At 40.1% G+C, this 21233-nt stretch overlaps 1 protein-coding gene across 1 annotated transcript in view; it reads left to right on the forward strand.

The window, feature by feature from the left end:
• The window catches only part of RBPJ (recombination signal binding protein for immunoglobulin kappa J region), a 141778-nt gene that overhangs the window by 58899 nt on the left and 61646 nt on the right, over window positions 1-21233 (forward strand). The gene's annotated exons all lie outside the window — the stretch shown is intronic.

The raw sequence follows: 21233 nt of genomic DNA on the forward strand, positions 1-21233 counted from the left end.
CCAATAAAATAAGTTTGACTGTGGAACCAGATTTCCTATTCCCACACTTGCACCTTTGCACATTCAGATGCAGTTGGTACCAGGAAAAATTGTTTGCAGCAATAGAACCTACACTAAACTTTCTGTCCTGCTACTCCAAACACTCTCTAATAGCCTTTATCCTACTAACAATACAGGGATGGACACATTAGCCAAGAAAACTAAAATATTAAAGAATAAGACATAATTTTCAGCCCCACTGTCTCACAGTGCCAAATACCATTCTACCATACCATATTGTTCTTTTCTACCTTAACAATCAAAAGCAATAATACAGTAATGCTCTACCACATATTGTTTAAAGCTTTGAAGCTTCAAATAGCTGCAAGGTTAAAGGCCCTATTCCTGAGTACTTGGCTGGAGGCAAAAGAGACAGCTGAAAGTACATGCAGTGTGATGAAGGTACACTACATAAGAGATTCTCCCCTTTCTCTTCTCCAAAATTCATTTTAATATAAGAATGAGAATTTCTAGCATAAAATAGTCATCCAAAAACTTCCTCATTTTGCATTTCTGTTCATGCCACTCTTAGGACTCATGAGAATGAAGCAATGGAAATGGAATTGAATGGAGGTATAATACTTGACACACTTTGTTTCATTTAAATACATTTCATTTAACAGCTTACCTTAGGGGACAGAGAGGACTATATAAATAACAGGAAGTTTCCTGGTAAAGCAGGAAGCTATTTTTAATTCTTTTCAGAAGCCCTGCAGAGAGATATGGTAGCAGTGATGCTGTGCTCTACTTTTCCTACTGATATGACCCAGCACATTGGCTGCAGAGGTTTCCTTGTTTGGTAACCATAGCACCACAGAATCATCTAAACCTATATACTGCTAAATGCAGAAGGTAGATAAACCAGCACTGAAACAAAGGCAATGCTAGATACCAAGACAAATGTCAGCTTTGGAGCCTTCTAAAACTATATTGAGGCATATCTTTAAATGGTGGTGTTATTCTTAAAGCTCCATGGACTGGGAGCCTGGAAAGCCTGGCACCCTCAGCCCAGGTCAACATGAATTAGCAGTGCAGTCCCCTATTTGGCTGGACACCTGGCAGGCAGGCAAATTTTAGCATGAGCTGGGGTTGCAAGCTGTCTGCTATAAAGATGGAGGCCAAAATAACTTTAAAAGTCAGAGCTTTCAAGACTTCCTTGCTCTTGGCTGGAGTAGGATCCCAAGTATCCCCTGGCTCCCTGGACAGTTTGGGCAGTGGGTTGTTTTGGAACTGTGGGCTCTGGGACCACAGGCTCCTAGACAGAAACCTCACAGCAATGGCTCTGCAGCCCACCAAGACCAGGAAAGAGCACCTCAGGTCTGACAGATCTCACAGAATCACAGAATAGTTTGAGTTGGAAGGGACTGTAACAATCATGAAGTTCCAACCCCTTTGCCATCAGCATGGACACTTTCCCCTACTTCAGGGTTGCTCCAAGCTCGATCCAACCTGGCCTTGAACACTTCCAGGGATAGGACATCCACAAAAACTCTGGGCAACCTGGTCCAGTGCTCACTCACTTCTCTCATGGTATCCCATCTAAACCTACCTCTTTCAGTATAAAGAAATATGACCTACCACTTGACCTACCACAACATGCCCTTGTAGAGAAACCCTCTCCAGACTTCTTTAAGCCCTCTTCAGTTACTGGAAGGTGCTATGAGGTGTCTCCAGAACCTTTTCTTCTCCAGGCTGAACAACCCCAGGCCTCTTGTCTGTCTTCCTAGGAGAGATGCTCCAGACCTCTGATCATCTTCACAGCCTCCTCTGATCTTGCTCCAACAAAACCATGTCCTTCTGTTAGGATCCCAGAGCTGGATGCAGTACTCAAGGCTGTGTTTCACAAAAGCAGAGTAGAAAAATTTCTAGACAAGTTTTCTAACTTTCTTTAAAAAAAAAATAAAATATCTATTTAGCTGACCTCTTAATGAATTCTTTCATCCTGGCCATAGGGATGCATTATATAAGAGGAAAATATAAATGCTTCAAACTATACCATAATTTCACTGAGTTAGTAAATGTGTCCCTAAAATTCCAGGAAAGTAATTTCCTGTGATGCCATCAATCCTATGACTGTAAATGCTACAAAATAAGATAAAAACTTTTCCTACTCATCTTAATGATCTTGCTATGGACAGGACTGAGATTTTATTTCTAATCACTTATTAACTATTTATATATCATGTGTCAGCTGGAAGTGAACTAATAGAAGGACAACAGTGTAAGAATTTACCTGAACCAGAAACCTCAATGGGCCATTTTGGCTTTGACTTTACTACAACAATATTTAATTCTTTTTCCATGTCACTGTTCAAAGGACCCAAGTAAAGCAGTCCATCGTGGGAACTGAATACAAACTGAGAACGCTTGTACTCCTGAATCTAAACTGCAAAGTAAGTTGAAGCACAAAATGTCTAGTTTTTTAAGATGATACAATTGTATCCATACACTGACACAATAAAATATGTGTATCAAAAACATTACAAAATATCACATCAAACACAGTGATCCAATTTAAAACATAGATTGGCAGAAAAAGAAAGCAGACCTTAAAACTGCATTCTTGGAGATATTGCTTGAAGGCCAAGGGAATACCCTTATCTCTGAAAGTAGCCAGTATAAGTTTCTCTGAAGGTATAATACTCTGCTGCTGCTAATTTCCTACCTCTGTAAATTCTGTCTTCACCCAGCTAGTGCTCAGCCTGTGAAGGATGATGCTTCTAAAGTCTCTCCCCACTGTAGCAGTAGAAGCAAATGCAAAGACATTACAGAGCATAGCATCCATCCATTCAGTGACTCATCTTTATCCATTTGATGCACCATATGAACAACCACCCAAGCAAGACTGCCCTAACAAACAGGACAAATAGGCAGGAGGAAAGCTGCAGTTCACAAGCAACCATAGCCCTTTTTCTTCTCTTTCCACAAGATACTTTTCTTAAAAAATAGACCAGGCTCATCATTCACATGCATCATGAATTCCACACTCTTCACTTCCTCCATCTGCCTATAAAGCATGAAATTGGTGGGAAAATACTGTGACTGCTTCTTACTGATTACAGTACATTTTTGAGATAAAATGGTTTGGGGGACTATCAGGATGAACTCCGGCTGACTGCCTTCAGTGCTACAATATTCCATACAGTCAGGAACTAACCCTTGAAGCACTTCCTTCTTCCCTTAAGCTCTGCAGTGAGAAACACTGCCTAGTTATCTGTACATCTTGAGTGCTTCTCTGTATTTCTTTAAAGCAAGACAAAGAGGAATTCAAAAGGAATTTGCCTTTATTGTATAGCTTCTAGTTCTGTTTCCGCCATTACCACGTATCAACTTTGTTGTTGCTCCCCAGCCAATTCTTTTCATATTTTCCAGGCCATTCAAATGCCTGTACCCAGTGCCACAACTAAGTTTAATGAATAAAGCAGTATACTTATTTCTTAGCAAGCCATTAGTTTTGATTCCTCTCTTTTCAGATCTGTAAGGGAAATTGTCAATTAAAGAAACCAGCAGAAAGAAGTTGCTACCACTGCCATGTGCTGGCTCTGAGCCACAGTCTATCTGATACTTGCAGGAGTCATGAGTGTGAAATCAAGGTGGATGACAGTTTTTCTGCAAAAACAGTGTTGGTCCACTTTCACTCTTCTCCTGGAAAGAAGTCAGACAGTTCTTTCAGAAGAGCTGAACTCAAAAATATTCCAAGTCAGACTGCCTTGGGAAACCAGAGACACTCAACCAAAATTAACTCATCCAACCTTTCACTTGACACCCAAACCTGTAAAAAGTTCACAGATAGGAATATGTTTGGGAGTCTGGCACCAATGACTGCTGCTGCCTGAAGTAGCTCAGACCAGGATTAGATCTTTTGGATGGAAATTTGGACATGAAAGTCCATTTATTTCAAGGTCGTTTTCTTTTCCACTTCTGTTGGTCTGGAGAACAAAAGTTTTGCACACCAAGGCCCTACCATTGCCAGACTTTAGGAGAAAACATCTTTGTCCCTCTCACAATGAAAACACAACAGAAGATGATAGTTTCCACCAAGTTCTTACTGAACAACATCTATTTTTCCTTTTCAGCTGTGGTTTTCCTTTGATATCTCAGGTGACAAGTATTACTTGTTTTTCTTTGTATCATTGACAACTTCCTATGCCTTGCATTTTTGTACTGGAGTATGTGACCTAACAGAAATTCTGACATGATCCTATGCGACATATGATTTCCAAGGGAGGGCAGAGGAAGGAGCATATACTGTAACCTATAGGCTACTTCAGCATCTGATAGGTGCTTTTTGGTCTTCCCTTCTCTTGGGAAGGGAAAGTAAACCTAGTAAAACTAGGGTGCTAACTTTAGTCCTCAGTGTGTCTCATTTAGATGTCAAAAGCAGATAGCTTTTGTCACTTTTCTGCATGCATACAGAAAATAATCCTTCTGTTTTGGTTTTACACCTGGAATCTGATGCGATTTTATCAATGCCCTATTTCCTCTAGAGCATTCATTGCCATCTTTGTGCTTCTGATGACTAGATGCCAGAAATGTTGATGCCATTGCACTGCATCTTCTCACATGGACTTTGTACTAGAGCTCCTTATCTCTGTTACTGCTTGCATTTGAACTTCCTTTTTCTTGTCTCTGAATCATGCTAATATGAATGTCTAGTATTTGATTAATTTGATTTTATTAATATATACTGATATTAAAGTTTACATTTTATTTTTGTTCACTTTGTATGTCTTCAGGCAGAGACAATATTAACACCATTATTTTAAAATTAGTCATAATTTTTAAAAACTGCAGTTTTCAGTCCCCAAATATTTAATGCTATGAGAACAGTTTTTGTATTAATATTACAGGAATCTCAAGGCTTGGGCCTTGACTAGCTGGAATTGTAGTACTTGAGATGCTGATATAAGTTTGCAACTTCTGTTTTACCCTAAAAATATTTCCAGTATCACATGTACAAGTGAATAGTTACAAGGGTGCATAATAGTTGAAAGAAGACAGATTTAAGCACACTAATTTAGTTAGACATTGGTTAAACTTGCTTTGGTATCTATTCCCTCTAGTATTTTGTTTCAGAGAAGCAGTAAGCTCTTCTGGCTTAGTGGGCTAAGGAACCATTCTCTCTGCTACAGGCAATTCCTAGACACAGGCAGCTGGAGTGCCAGCCCTCCAGTGCTCATATTTTTTCGTCCTATTATGAAGCTTGACCTGAAGATGAGAAATATGTTCAGGTTCCAAACTTTATCTTCTTTTGGCATCAATTTCTATTTGCATCCCTGACTTCACTATCATTAAAAGACCTTTGTCATACAGAACCATAATCACAGCTCCAAGTAGTGTTGCATATTTTGAACTTGTATAAAGCACACTCTCTTATCACACCTTCCACCTTCTCTCTGGAAACATCTGGTGTTGCCTGCTTTGGTTGTAAGGACAGGAGTCATTGCAGGTATTCCTCTGAACTGATGGTAGCAGAGTAAAAAGAAGAATGCAGCAACTTTCTAGGAAGGGTTTTTTTAAAAATGAAAACAAAGTCTATTGACTGGAAATGATCTAGATGTGATTATATCCACTGCCAGGTCTCTTGGCAATGTAAGCTGCCAGCTTTCCTTTCCTGTTTTTTTTTCCCCTCTGATAACATATGTAAACAATCAGTAGTACACATCAGAAGGTTTTTCTTAGGCTTACGTAGGACCGGCACACACAATACGGGATGGCGAAATCTCCATCAGGCATAGGACTCACTCTGTCATAGGGCAAATTTGCATTTGCAGGACATAAAACAGCATGATGGTAATGGAACTATTTGCAATTCAGGGAAACAGATGCTGAGGACAGGGTCAGATGACTGGAAGCTTCTGCCCAAGGCACAGCGTGACATGAAAATCGCGTGGTCCTGGCTTCTCACACCCATCCCATGGTTCATTCCAATCTGCCCCTCATAGGCTGACAGAGGCAAAGAGATCATTACTGCAAAAGCCAAGGTTTTGGAGGATTTAATAAGGTCTTCATGCTTTTCTCATCCTGGTACATGGGGTCATTTGATAAAGTTGTCAGGGATTCCTGAAGCTACTGAACACTGTTGAACTTCAAGATGCACATCAGCATTGCTCACAGGTATTGTTTCACATTGCTCATGCAGGCACCAGTAGGGACATCAGTATCTCTTCAGAGGGAGTTATTTTTAAATGAAAACTGAGATTTTGATACAGTCAAACGAATCTGGGGGTGGAGGGGGTGTGGATCTGAAATATTTTTTAAAAATGTATGTATGCTTCCAGGTAAGCCTTTACCACTTTCTCATCTTAAGTCTTCCATCAGTTCTACACGCATTTTTAACTTGGTTGAAGTCCTTTAAATGCCTTTTTGCTCACCAAACTACCTGTTTGGAGCAAGGAGAGAACATGACTTAAAAAGACAGAAGAGACCAGAAATTACTGGTGAAAAGCACAAGGAACAAACAAAAAAGTTAGAAATATGGGCAAAAGTGCACCCTGAAATGAAATCTCAGGAACAGGGGGACAATGAAACTTGAGCTGGGTAACTAAACTTTCTGCCTTGTAGACTCAGACCTGGGATGCTCCTGGGTAATTTTGAAACTTACAAGGTTTGATCACTGAAAGACTTCAGAGGCACTGAGAGTGTCACCAAAAAATAAGTTGTGTTGCCTTTTTTTGTTTTCTTCACCAATGTAAACAGCATAGAATTATGTGTGTCAAAGTATCCTTAGAGACACTGACCTTGTGAATACCCTTGATTTTAAAGGAAATGTTAATGATGATGATAGATGAATCCCTGGCTCAAACAGTTGAGCCTTTGTTATCCTGAGCTTTATTTAAACAGAAGTGAACAATACCATTTAGGCACAGCAGTGAGTTTATTAATATTCCAAATATTTCTCACTGAATTATTAAGCAGGAAAATATGTTTCATTATTAAATGTAATTTGCCAGAATATTTGAAACTGTGATGTTGGACAGAGAGCAAGGCAAGTACATGGCAAAATGATACACCAAAGTGGTAAGTCACAGGCAAAATGGGCTGTCCCTGTATCAAGAAATAGTTATAAGTCATCCATTGCTTCCTCCTCACATCACCTCTGTATTGCAGCCTGGAAAGGAGAGTATGAAAAAAGGCTTGAGCATCCAAAAGGACATGTAACGTGTTCTCCTCACTACAGAGAGCTTTGAAAATATTTCACCCATAGCTGTAGACTTTGTTGTTGACTGTAAGCATCAGTAGATGGGACATCCACAACACTGTGCTGCCCCATATTCAAGTTCACTTTTCTTGGCCACTGTATCTGGTCACAGACCAGAAAGCCAAGCTATCCACAAGTGCACCTTCACTCGCATTTCAAAACCTGTCAGGCAGTCAGATTTCTGGTGCCTGTACTTGATGGCCTGCTCTGCTCCAGAAGGTAAGAATAAGAAAAAGCCACTAAAAGCTGGGCTGTTTTTATTTCATTTCTTGAGACTGACTCATACTCTCCAGTTCCTTGTCCTTAGGGAAGATACAAGGAAATTACGTAATTCTTTTTTTGGTTTATTTTCATGCTTTGGACTTTTTCTTTTAGTATAATTTGTACTGGGCCTGTTTTTTAATTAATCTATATTGGTTGTGCCAAAGTAAAAGCCTGAGCTGTCTGTCTCTCTATTCTCACTTGTAATAGGGATGTAATGGTTAATGGTTGAGGGTAAGAAGTACTGAAGTCCATGATACACCAGGAGACCCATTGACAGTTACTAGGGAATTCTGCAAGCTTTCTTTAGACATCAAATTTTAAAAGGATGAACAAACCGAAATTTTAAAAGTCTGCTCAAATTTTAAAAATACCTCTGTTTGAGAGATGCAATTGTGATAATTCCCACAGATCTTACTGTAAACCTGGAGTGGAAACAGAGATACTTTACATTTTTGTGTTTCATTAAAAGAAGAAATTCTAACTTCACCTTGAAGATGAAACTCCTGGTGTTTTATCACCAAACTGAACTGAGACTTTATCTCATTCTTGTGGACTGGACTCCTCCAGTTCAGATTAAAAATTAAATCTTAAGCTATCTGTAGACTATCAGGAAACTTTTGATTTTGCAAAACTGAAGTGGAAAATTTTATCTGCTTATGAGAAGACATACACTTGTGTTGTTCTAGGACCAAGGCTACAAAGGGTGATAACATGCCCAGAGGGTGTCCAGAAGATGAATATAGGTTTGTGTTCTCTCAGACTCAGAAAGGAGCTGAGCATGGCTGTGTCTGAAAGTTTCCTCAACTAGAATGGTATTTCAAGGCATGAGTGAAAAAGGCATTCTAGAAGCTGGTTTTAATTAGGGTGTGACGTACCAGGAGTTTGGAGTCACAACTGACTGACAGCTCCCCAGGAAGCAGCATCTTCCAACTCTCTGGGCAAACTTAGCCTCTCATTTGGGGATAGGGAAAGCACAGTTTGGAACACTGTCCTCAAAATATAATTGGCAAGAATATGGATCAAACTGCATGCTGCAGAAAAGTGGATGGCAGACTTTTACAAGAAGAAATCTCTCCTGCTCATGTGCTCACACCAAACAAAGCCCTTTGGAGAGCCCCAGCGTTGTTACATCACAGCTGGTCTCTGTCAGTAACAGCAATAACTGCAAATTGACAGACATACCTCCACACACGTGCAAATGCACAATCACAAGTGGCAAAAGAGCCTCCAGGTCAGAATAAGGAGGCTCTCAGTGAGCTCAGGCATATTGCTGGCAGTAGAACACATTTGTTGAATTTCCTGCAGTGCCTATCATTTCAGGTGCCACCATTCCCTTGGGCAGGAAGCAAAGAAGCCTAAAAGGCAGATTATGGGTATAATCTGTGGTGTGAACATGAGTGTGCTCTATTAAGCTTAAACAGAAGCTGAGATGAAGTTCTAATGGCACATACTTTAGAACATAACTGCTATTTTAAGTAACCAAATCCCTTTATGGATCAGACTCCAGTGGAAGAAATTCAAGAGCATTAGCACAAAGCCACTGGAGTACACTGCTATAGGAATTATCTTTTTTCAAAATCAAGTGCTTTTTACCACTCACTTTACATTCCTTTCTATTCACTTTCTGGAAATATGTATTCACTCTAAATGTGCCTGATCACTTATTGAGAACAAACACACGAAACCTATATGCAAGAATTAACTGAAATTAGATTTTGTACTTATGCCAGCAGCTGCAGAAAAACCTTGTCTGAGCTCTAACGATCCAGCTAAGGAACTGAAATTACACAAATGAATGTGAATAATCAAAATTAAAACATTTAGTGCAAAAAGTTAGCCAATAGTAGCAAATGAAATTCAGAAGACTTTTAAGAGCAAAATAATGATTCACTCAAATAAATAAACTGGAAATCAGAAAGGTAAACTGTTAAATATTGAACTCTTCTGCTCTTTGAAACATTAACATTTCTTTGCCCAGGCAGGAAACTGCACAGTAATGGCTTGACAAAAGCTGAATTCACTGACAAAGTCAAAATTAGCATGCAGAAGTTCTGAGTTCTGATCTCATGACCAATACCTCAATGCACTATGCCATATCAAGCACATTGCTTTAAATGAAGCCTACATGACTCTGGACTTTTTTTCTTCACTTTATGCATTATCATGAAACCTTATGTAGCATAGGGTCTTCTTTGATCACAGAAAATTAGTCTGTTTTCCTGATGTGGAAAACTTCACTTACTCATTTTTTTGGGAGAATTGAAACTAGGAAACCAGTTTTTCATAATTTTTATGTGAAAGCCACAATTTATGTCACTTAAAATAAAATCTACTATTCTGAGTTGCATGTAAAGCACACATGTAAGGATTTCTCTGCTTAAATAATGATACAGTGCAGCTTGCTTTCTCTTTGCATCACCAAACATACAGAACTGACTTTCTGGCCAGAAAATTTGAGTTTTATCATGCAAAATTGCTTGCTTTGCACACTAGAGAAAAATATGCAATGACTTCCCAAAGCCACAAAAATATATATGGCTGCCTACATATTTACCATTTAGGTTCAGAGCAGCAATGCAGTTTTCAGCAAATCCCACCCCTGACTGCTCCCATTTACTGCACACTGCCTCAGCTCCTGGAGCAGTTTTGGTGCACAGAAGCACTGAATTCCCTTTGAGGGAACTGACCCAGAAGTTCTGCTCAGTGCACATGAAATGCACTCCAGTGAGGATGTCATGAGTCCAAACCAACCTGTGGGTCTTTGGGCAGCTTTTGGGCAGCTTGCACAGTGAGAAGAGCCAATCCAAGGGATCAAGTTAAAGGTGGCCTGAAGTTCAAATCCTTGTAACGATTGTAACAAGCACACTGATTCTCAGCACTAGCTACTTCAATGTGGTGATCTGTATCTGTTATGATGAATTGCTCATTAATGTAATCAGAGCCAGTCCATGAGACAAAATAAAAGGTAGAAAAAATCAAAAATATTAGTTAGATTTTTGCCCAGTATTTTGAGAGGTATTTCTGTGTGTTTATTTATCATGCTGGTAGCTCCTCCACAGCCCTTGCTATCATCTCTTCCCATGACATAAAAAATACAGCTAAGATTTTAGAGATAAAGCCAGATACCTTTGTTTTAAATTAACTAAAAAAATGTGAAATAGTAAATGTGAAAATATGGTACCAGTTTTGATCTATTGTACATGAACCGAACAGATAAAATAAGAAAACATTCTTAACCTACTACAAAATGGGGGATTCCTCATAAGACAGACATGATGGTAGTCTCATTCTACAACTATTAAAGCATCTGTAGGTTCTTTCAAAATTACAACACCCAGGAACTCATTAATAAAAATACCACCAAAAACTCAGTTCTACACTGCCGACTATTCCTACAAAAAAAGACAAATTGATCACTGATATAAATACTGGGGATTGTATGGAGGCCATGGGTCATGCTCAGATTAAGTTTGCTTTGGAGAAACATTTTTTTTTTAACCTAAGTAGTAACTACTTTTCAGGAATAATTACTCATAATTGAAAATAAATGTCAAGCTAAGAGAGAAAATGGAAGCATTTTATTTTAAACCTGAATGATGAATGAGAATTTTTAAGAAGGCTTTATTAATTGCAAAACTTCTGTCACCAGGACAGAAGCCTTCCTCTGCTTAAAAAGATAAGCTTATTTAAGATGATGACAGTGCACTGCTCAAAGGCAAATGCACATAAATTGAGTTTACCCATTTTCAGCTTGGGAATACAAAATTTACCCCCTTCTTGGTTCCTGGTTGATATTGCCTCTTGAAACTAACAGCAACAGTTCTATTCTTCTGTCTCAGTTTTTGTGGTGCACTTCTCTGACCTTTCAGAAATACGAAGAATTCCCAGAAAATCTGTAGATGCCAGTGCTCTTTCCCAACTACTATTCATTTTTGCATGTTACTGTACCACGTTATTCCAAGAGCAGCTATCTGGAGTGGAAAAGTTGGTGCTGAAGATGCTGTGTTCACCCAGCATATGTTTCAGGGGATTTTAATTTGAAGGAGCTCGAGTTGGACCCAAGAACTAAAAACTCTGTGAGTTATGTGATGACGTTTGGAAAGCCCCTTCCAGTTTAGTTGCTTTGGTTCTGGCACCCCCAGATATCCCTTCATCTGGAACAAGCAGCATAAGTGGGAACAGCTGGGAGAGTAATGTACCACAGATACATCCCCTGAGCTCTTGGTACCCACCTTATAACCAGGCAGACAGAAGTAAAAAAAATAATACCTAACCATGCTGCTTTGCTCTGAGCTATTAGTGATACTCTAGTTTCCACTCTGCTACACATTCTCATAGCTGATGCAACAAAGCACTAGGGAAAGGAGAAAAGGAACCAGCTGCCTGGCTTCATTTTGGGCAGCATTTGCTTTCTTTCCAGGTTGCTCTGAGCAGCAGTAAGGCACCCTTCTCCTGACTTTCAGGGCTCTTTAAATCTTTCTGCTTCTCTCAGAAACAGAGGATGAGGGTAGGAGCTGTCCCATTCACAGTGCCATGTGGCTCCCTGTGTGGTATCTGGCATCTTCCAGTTCTCTGTACTTCACAACAGTATTTGTGAATGTAGGGAACTAAATTAAGTGTGTCTGTATCTCCGAGAGGCAATGAAAGCAAACATTAGTAAAGTTTACCTCTTTTTCTCTAGTCTTCCTATCACAACTATACCTTTTGATGAGGCAGTGCAGAGGTGTCAAATATGACAAGGATGATTTATTTTTATTGCTCCTTTTGCAATGATTTGCATATCTTTCTTTTGATTTTTGTTCTCCTCTCTTCAGTTGCTCGCTCATTCCCATTTAATTCTCGCCCCTTTCTTCCCTTCTCCCCCTTCCTTGTTTTGTCTGCCTCAGGTTCTTTCATTGTCACATTGTGCTCCTTCAAATGCCGCACACATTTTGTCAATGGAGCCTCTGTAGTGGCTGGAAACTGAGAAGACCCTGTACTGCTGCTTGCCAGGCAGCAGGGGACCAGGGATTTCTCAGTTTCCAGCTGCTTTTGAAGCAGCACTGATTGGTTTCTCTTGCTGCTGCAGAAAAGGCTGGCACACGGAAGCAACAAATTCAGCATGTCCTTCTGGCCTGCTTTCAATAGATCTGCAAGTGCCAGAACAGAGATGGGGAGCAATTTGATGCTGTCTGCTCAGCCACCCCTCTCTCTATTTACCAAAGGAACAGTCTCTCCCTTTGCTTTTCTACCAGTTTTTCCTAACTTCTGTGATTTCTTTCTCTGCCACATCTCTTTCCAGTCCATTACTTCAGCTTAGCCAGAGTTTCTATATAACCTTAAAGATATTTTTCTCCTGTGCTACTTTTGCAGCAGTATTTAGGGTGAGCAAACAGTTCTATTGCCCAGTGAAATGCTACTCGGTCACTAACACAGTGGAATAGCTTAAAACGTGCAAGTAAAAACAGAGTAATAACAGCTGCATTTGTAATCAACATAAGGGACAAGACAAAAGTTTTCTAAGTTTATTAAGGCAAGACAACCCTTTGAATATGCCTTTTAGAAGATTTCTCTAATAACACCACCAACAATGGGAGCATATTTGAATATTAAAAGTTTTTTTCTCCCTCATGAAATTTTAAGTATCTCTAATATGTTTGAGGAATCTCCTGTATCATGCTTAGGAAAAAACACTGCAAAGATTTCTTCAATCAGGCAAATTCAAGGGGCTAAAATACAATCTGTAAGTGGGCAGAGTAAGCAGTGAGAAGGGATGCAGTACAAAAGTAACAAAAGTCCGTGATAACCATACATATGCCCTAGGCCAGCTGTAAACTATTAAAATATTGCTTTCAAAGGATACATAATAGTATTTTATTAACCAATTATTTCCTAATGACCATTTATTTGGCCATTAGGCATTAGAAACTGGCAGACATTACTGCAGATGGAATTCAGAGAACAGGTAGGAAGAAGACAGGTTTGTAGATTTCAAAATGAGTTCAAGGAAGATATGTTAAGAAAGAGCATATAAGTGGTCTGGGGGTAAAAATCAGGCCAAAGTTCCACCAGGCAATAAATCCAAAGTTACAACAGTTAATCCCAGATCAAAAACTGTCTCTTGATGCAAAGCATTCAGTTGGCACAGCTGAAGGTGAAAGATTAAATTTGTTCGAAAGGGCCAAACCTTCTTTCTGTGCAATTTGAGTTTGATCAAACATCACTTTTTCCTCCCTTAGTTGATATTGATGCAGCAGAAAGAATAAAGCTGGCTTGAACAGCCATGATATGTATTTATTCTGTGTGCTGTGTGACTCAACATACTGTGCTTGATCTGGGCTGGATTTATGCTGCCCAGAGATGTGGTAACTCCCAGAACTACTCTTTATAAAAACAAATCTATAACCTCAGAGATAAAGGGTAATGTTAGCAAAAAGAGTCAACATAAAAAGTTAAACTCTTATTCTGGGCTAGATTTTCTCAATAGCTCATCTCCCACTTAAGTACAAAAATGCTTCCAGTCAGCCCCTGGATGCTGCAAGGTTTCAACATTAGACTCCTAAGGTGTATGCATAACTGGATACCCACTGGGCTGGACATGGTATAGACTCATTTCATCCAGGCAATTAAGAAAAATAAACTGAACTCTTTTTTTCCTGCAATGATAGACTTACAACATAGAAGTTAAGACTATGGTTTATCCAGGGCAGCATTTAAATATGCCACATATGATTGAGGAGGAGGGAATATTCTACCAACGAGAGCATGGTTCAGAGGTAACATCATAGAACAAGAGTACCAACACAGTTGTTCGATTGCTCATTCAGTAAAAGCTTTATTTTTTTCAGAAAACTTATTTTATTAGTCAGCATGTACCTATTCTTGTGGTTGACATTTGCTAGTGACCACAAGACAGACAAAGTTTCTCCTGAATACTGAAGTCCCTTATTTTTCTGCAGAACACATGAAACCAGTTTTAAATTTCCCAGGCATTATGTGAAGAATATCACAGTATCCTAGAATGGTTTGGGTTAGAAGGGAGCTTAAAGACCATCTGGTTGCAATGGGCAGGGACACCTTCTACTACAAAAAGTCTCTCAATGTCTGAATGGTGCCCAGAAGGATGACTGGGAAACCCACCCTACTCCTTACACTAATCTAGTCGCTGGCTGGTAGAATAAAGCCTCCAGAACAAGCACAAACAGGCACTGAAACGAGATGATTTCCACAATGTAGCACCTCTCCATGGTGGACTAGATATACAGAACAACCACTTCTGTGGGACTGCTAATGGAAATTACTTTCAGTCCCCACACATATGGAGCAGATGTACATCAATAACCTACAGGCTGAAGGCTTTCTGTCTTTTCATTTTATTACTAATACCCTCACACAGCCACTCTGCCACCTTCCCATCCCCTTCCTTTTCCTCCACAAAATTAGAGATACACAATTATTTACACTGTGCATACATTTTACTATGTAAATGCATCTAAGCTATAAATTGACTACTTTTCTGTAAATTCTGCTTCAAATGCAGTTCCACAGGACTGCGTGGTAAAAAACATTATCTTTTAGCTCTGATCCCACTGCTGAAAGCCTGCCTAACTGCAATACAAACCTGTGGAGTTCCTCTCTGTGTGGAATGGCTCAGGGAAAGTGCCCTCCAAGTACAGATATGTAACTGAGCTGGTGAGGCTCTCCAAGGAAACAAGCAAAGGCTGCTCTGCATGCCCTCGCAGGCTCCAGAACCAGCTCTGCGGCTCTGGCAGCTGGGGTGTCCTGGTGCCAGTGAGGCCAGGAAGGTGGAGTCTGGAAGACGTGTGTGCAGCTACCTGGAGGTCTCCTCTTCCATATCATGTTTCAGGCAAATCATCTAAGAAGGCTCTCAAACATTACATGGACTGGAGAGGTTTTATGCAAAAATGACGAGTGATGCTTAGTAAAAAGCAATTGAGGATAGGACCTAACAAGAGAGTGTTTACTTGTGCCAAAACCACTAATTATCAGATGAAATGTCAAAGATTATGTATGTGGTAGTGCTGTGACAGACACTCTAGCTATGTGAGGCAGGGACTACAGCAGTCCTTCGTGTTTGCTAGCACAGCATAGTTTCTAGTTATTTGGCAATGAGCCTCACTTGAAAAATGTTCTGGGTGCAGCTCCACCTGCCCTTTTCATAGATTTCCAGAACTACTGCCTATTTCTCTCACCCCATGCTGGCACTGCTGCCTGTTTTAATAGTGCAGATGCTGAGACCAAACTAATAAACTCAGCTGAATGCAGATGCCTCTGCACTGAGCTCCATACCTCCCCTGCTTCCATTTTGATGCAGCAGGGGAGTAAAACACCGGACATAGCTCTGCAGCAAGCTAGCCCAGACCTGAAAGAAGGGTTTTACTTTTTACCTCTGCATACCTTAACATACAGCCAGCAAAGCCCCTCGAGCTCTAGGCCCCAAGGGTGTCACGCCTTACACGTATGTTCAGCCAAGGGTGCAGGACAGCGCTAAGTGAAAGGTTTGCAGCACCCAACAGTAACGCCTGATGTGTCACTCCAGTGGTGGTGAAGCAGCCGTTTCCAGCAGAAGAAATGAATTACTCACTAGCTGCTGTTAGGCCGAAGAGATGCTAAAACTGCTCATTTGGTTTCAACATCACAGTGACACAGTTGTACTCATCTGGTTTCCAGGAACTGTTCAGTTTACGTCAGTCAGGGCTCTCCACATCTCACTCCAGCACATGGCATAAGCCCCAGAAAAAGAGATATGCATGGACAAGCTGGGTTAAGTGGCAGAGATTATCCTGCTGCTGTTATAGAATAACATATCCAAGTTTTCAATATTTATTATCAAAGCTTTTCCCATTTAACAATTTTCTACAGTAGACTTTGACAATAGGAAAAGTGGAAACACAGAGACCCAGGCAACCTTTCAGCAATGCTGTGTCAATTACAAATACAATGATCACTAGGTCTGGGCTTATTGGTGACAGTTTTTCTTCCCTTCAATTTGTGTTACGGCCTGAAATCACAAAGCTGTGATCCCTGAGAACCTCCTTTGTAATGCATATCAACTTTCGTTGTGCCCCTTTGTTCCCAATGTGATGGAGCATTGTGGTGCCTGTGTCCAGGGAGCAGGTTTGCTTTATTGTTCTTGTAAATATGTACTGCTGGGCGCAGCTCGGTGGAAGGCATTGAGTTTGTGCATGACTGACGCCGACCCGGACAACTGCTCTGACCCCCAGCAGATGGTGGTGCAGGGACTGCAATGATCTGGAAGTAATAGCATGTGCCATTTCTTTTTGTTTGGAACAGACAGCCAGACCCTGCGTTTCCCTCCCCTGTGCAGCAACAGCTGTATATACAGTAGGGACCGGCGCACCCCTAACTGCCACTCCAGTCCTCCTTCTCTGCCAGCAATCAGAAAACCTTGGGCTCTGAGACTTCATGGAGATTAAACACTATATGAACACCACATGGCTCTTTCCAATGTTAATAAAATTGTGAGTATTGGGGCATAGATCAGTTGCTTTCCTAGAGAAAAGTGAGTAATAGTTAAATATATCTACCACCCCTGATATTAGACTTTGCAGCGATGGACTTGCTGGCTTTTAACCTCTGCACAGAAAAAGACAGTGTACAGGAGTCACTATTAACTGAGAATTTTAACTTCTAGACTACAAATAGCCTTTCTGTAGCTTAAATAAATTTTACTTGTCATTTGTATTTTTCAGAGACCAAAATAAGTGTTTGTTTTGAAAGGAAGGAATAAATGGGTGAAAACCCACAACTGATGTTTTCTCCAAGACCATGGGAGATTTACTGCTTCAAAATGATAGCACAGCAGTTTGAATTTGATTCTTTAAGAGGCCAGATTTTTTAATAACTTACTGTGTATGAGGCAGCTCATCAGAAGTCAGAAAAGACAAATTACAGTGTGATGGAGTTAATAATCACCCACTTTTATGTCTGGCCTGTGTTACCAATCTCCATAAAATTGTACTGACAGTCCAGAAGGGAAGTTCCTTGGGATAGATGGAGCAACTGCTCCATGCTCCTCCCCTCTCAACCCTAGCTGAGACGGCTGTCAAAGAAAGGGGCTGAAAACCAGGTGCACTCTAAACATTGTATTTCTGGCTGCTACAATGCTTCTGGGAGGCTTTCAGCTGGCAGGTCAAAAAACAGCAGACTTGCAGCACTCAAAATGAGGAGCAAAAGTAGGGTAGGAGTAATAGCAAGAAAATCCTCTAGACTTTCCCCCCACTTTATACTGGCATAAACACCTCTTGAGGATTTTATGCACAAGACCCCCAAGCTATAAGCCCATGTTTTAATTGTGAGACCATTCCTCTGTGATAGGAAACGTTGTTTAATTCAGTGCAATCTCCCAATTTCTGTGCAGAAAGAGGAAATCGCTTCTGGGCTTGCCTCTCTCAATCTCCCCACATTAATGAAATATTCCTGGGGGGACCCAGTCTCCCAGGGCACAGCATCACAACACTGCTATCAGGTTATACTCAGCCTCTATTGCTGGGCTGATGGCTGAGATCTCTCATCATCTTTAATTTACAAATTTCATCCTAGACTTGAGAAAAGACCTTGTAAAGTTTGCTGAGACCAGCTTAATTCTTGACAAGCCCCATCTTTTGAAAAAAAAGCAATGTTGGAAAATCCCTGCTGACCTCCAGTGTAAAACCATCTTGGGTTCATCACACATCAGGGCTGGGTTAAGAGAACAATCTTCGAATTTCTCTTTGTATGACATTTAATGAAAATTGCTGTTCAATCTGAATTCCTTCCAGACTTTCCTCATTTTGATTCCAGCAGCACTACCTCAAACAACAAACATTTAAATAGAAGTAGCTTTACTTTCTTGACTAATCCCATTAGCTTTAATGAGTCTAATCACACTAGTAAAATTATGCATGTGCTTAGCTCTTGGCAAGGTCAGTGCCAGTAATGAGGAGAAAAACAAACTGATAAGGAAACCATGAGTAATAAGAATGTCTGGATATCTGCATTTCTAGAAAAAGATATGGCTGTCTAGAACATTAAAAATGAAACACCACTTAAGATTAAGTGATTTTAAGATTAAAAAAGAGAGAGTGAATCCTGAACCAAGAATGTCAGTAAATAAAATTATAGAGAAATTCTTCAAGTAATTATCATCTGTGACATGTCTTCAGTAACCTCCATAACAACTAGAAGCTCATTACCTTAGTTATAACTTATCTGTTCATCTATTCATTTATATGAAGCTCATCAATATGATATCAAGGCACTAATGAACTTTAGCATTAAAAGGTCACGTGTAATTCCCTAAAAGTCAAAAATTCAAAAGGTGTCAGCCACTCTGGATCTGAGTAATATTCTCAGTCAATTTGTATGGAATTTATTTTCAATAATTTCAGCAAGAAATAGTCCATCTATCTTCAGGAGAAGGATTATGGAAATAGTCTATGGAACAGGAAAAGGATAGTAGTATGAAAACTAGACTAAGTCCACAACAATTAGAACTTTTGTATTCCAAAGAGATATCAACATGGCAGTATTACAAGTTAACCATGTTTTAGGGTTACGTGTTCTTTGGCAATGCCTTTAGACTATCTTCTGTTTCAAAACTGTATAACTTTCTCAATGATCTAAATCAACAGCCCCAAACCAAGTATTATCTTTATAGCCCGCAGCCACTGACAGTCTGTAAGCTACCAAAACCACAAAATCAGTTTAATTTCTCTATATAGGACCAGAATGAGGCTTACCTGTCACTAGATTTTCCAAACAGCATTTACATAGTATCCAGCTTTACACTTGTAAATCAATTAATTTTCTAACTCCTCTCTAGCCATAGACAGAATTCCTGTGTGCACATATTTGTATGTAGAATTATAGGTTAAGGATTTCATCCACATTTTCTCCTATCTGACATAGTCTGTAGTCTTCACTGAGAAAAAAACTGGGATAGTTTACAATTGCAAATGGGTTTTTGGTGATAGTTTTATTGAGAGGTTGTGTGAAGTTTGTGGTTTCTTTCATAGCAGGCTGATTAATTCTTTTTTTGTACTTTGTTATAGTTAGTTTGAAATTTCCTTAAGTATTGTTCTGTTTCATATTCCCTGTAAGTAAGAAAAATGTGTACAATTAAGAGTGTGTATTTCTTTGTGTTTTGTAAAACCAAATGAGTTTTCAGTCCTTGTTTTCAAAAAAACATTTTACTTACAGGTAGAGGTGAAGTCTGTCAGCATATATTTTCTCAAGGAGCCTAATGAATGAGAGATCAGACTAGCTGAAAAAATCAGCTCTAACTCCATCACTAAATTACAGGGTTGGATGTGAGTGTAGTTGGTGAATTAATACACATCAGGAAAACAACAGTACCTCCGGTTAAAATGTTTTCCTGCAGAAAGATATCTGTATTCACACCAATTCAGAGTTGCAGCATAGCAAAATCAGTTTGCATTTGTTTATTAATAAAATCAATAAAACATCTGGAATCACATAATCTTTTAATCTTCCTTTCGCTTTGTTAATTATTTGTGATAATTCACAGTCTAATCAACGGAAAAGAAGCTTCACGTATCTTCCGCGTACGTTTTGGAAACATGGAGATTTTTACAGCTTATCCTGCTGTACTCCTTGTAAGGCATGACTGTAATCCTGCGTCCTGTGGTTTAATCTCAGAACTGGTTTGGTGCGTAGTCACGGCAGAAGGTCAGGGCAGCAGAGCAGCCGTGCTGCTGGCAGCACCAAGGGGAACCCCGCTCGGCGCTGCCTGTGAATGCTGGGCTGCAGCGGCTGGCACTGCCCGGTGTGGCGGGCAGGCTCTGCCAGCCCCCAGGGCTTTTTCACCTCCGGATGAGTCACTGCAGTCTGCTGGTACCTGCAGGGGCATCCTGGGGATGAGAGGGCTGATGGCACCAGCCATCACTGCAGAGGGTGTGTATGGAGAGCAGGGCTAAGGGAATAACCTTGGGGACAAGGGACACTTGACTGGTGGACAGGCATCATGTGCACGAGTGAAGGGAGCAATGCTGTGTAAGAGAGGTTCAGAGTTGCACTCTTTGAAGAATCCAGTAAAACTAAGGAGGGATACAGGGTAGTTTCCTCGCAAACTGACAAAAAATTTCACCCAGTGGAAAATAAGTGAAGATGCTATTCTGGGGTAGGGTGAGGAGCAAAATTTAATACAATGCAAAATGTCTTAACGGGCTTTACTAGAAAATTATTTAAAAATAAGAGGTTATAGACATCAGTCATCAAGCTGTTCACACTGTTAACCTACATAACCACATGATGTTATTACTGTTAACCTCACCTTCCCACCTCTTCCTCCTTCCTTTTCTATACTCCCTGCTTCTTGTCTTTACACTAAAAGAACACTCTGGGAAGGAACTGTACTTGCTTTCAAGGCAATACCATAGTTAGGCCCAAGCTTAACTGTAGCCTCTGGGGACTCCCTCACCAAGGTATACTTACACCTGAGCCCACATTAAGACACAGATCCGATTTTTTCTTCGCTCTACCATCCTCTTTGAGACTATGACACACAAGCAAAAACTATGTAACAATGTCCCTGCTGCAGACTGCTAACTAGCCTATTCTTTCTCCTTGTCATCCTTAAGACAATGTTGCAAATTCTCTGAGCTGTGTTGAACATCGGCATCCATTTCAAAGAGCAGACACTTGTGACATTGAGCTGGCTGGCTAACAGCTTGAGTGATAACTTTTGTTGGCACATACACCGCAGCTC

This window comes from Erithacus rubecula, assembly GCF_903797595.1.
Source record: "Erithacus rubecula genome assembly, chromosome: 5".
Classification (NCBI taxonomy): domain Eukaryota; kingdom Metazoa; phylum Chordata; class Aves; order Passeriformes; family Muscicapidae; genus Erithacus; species Erithacus rubecula.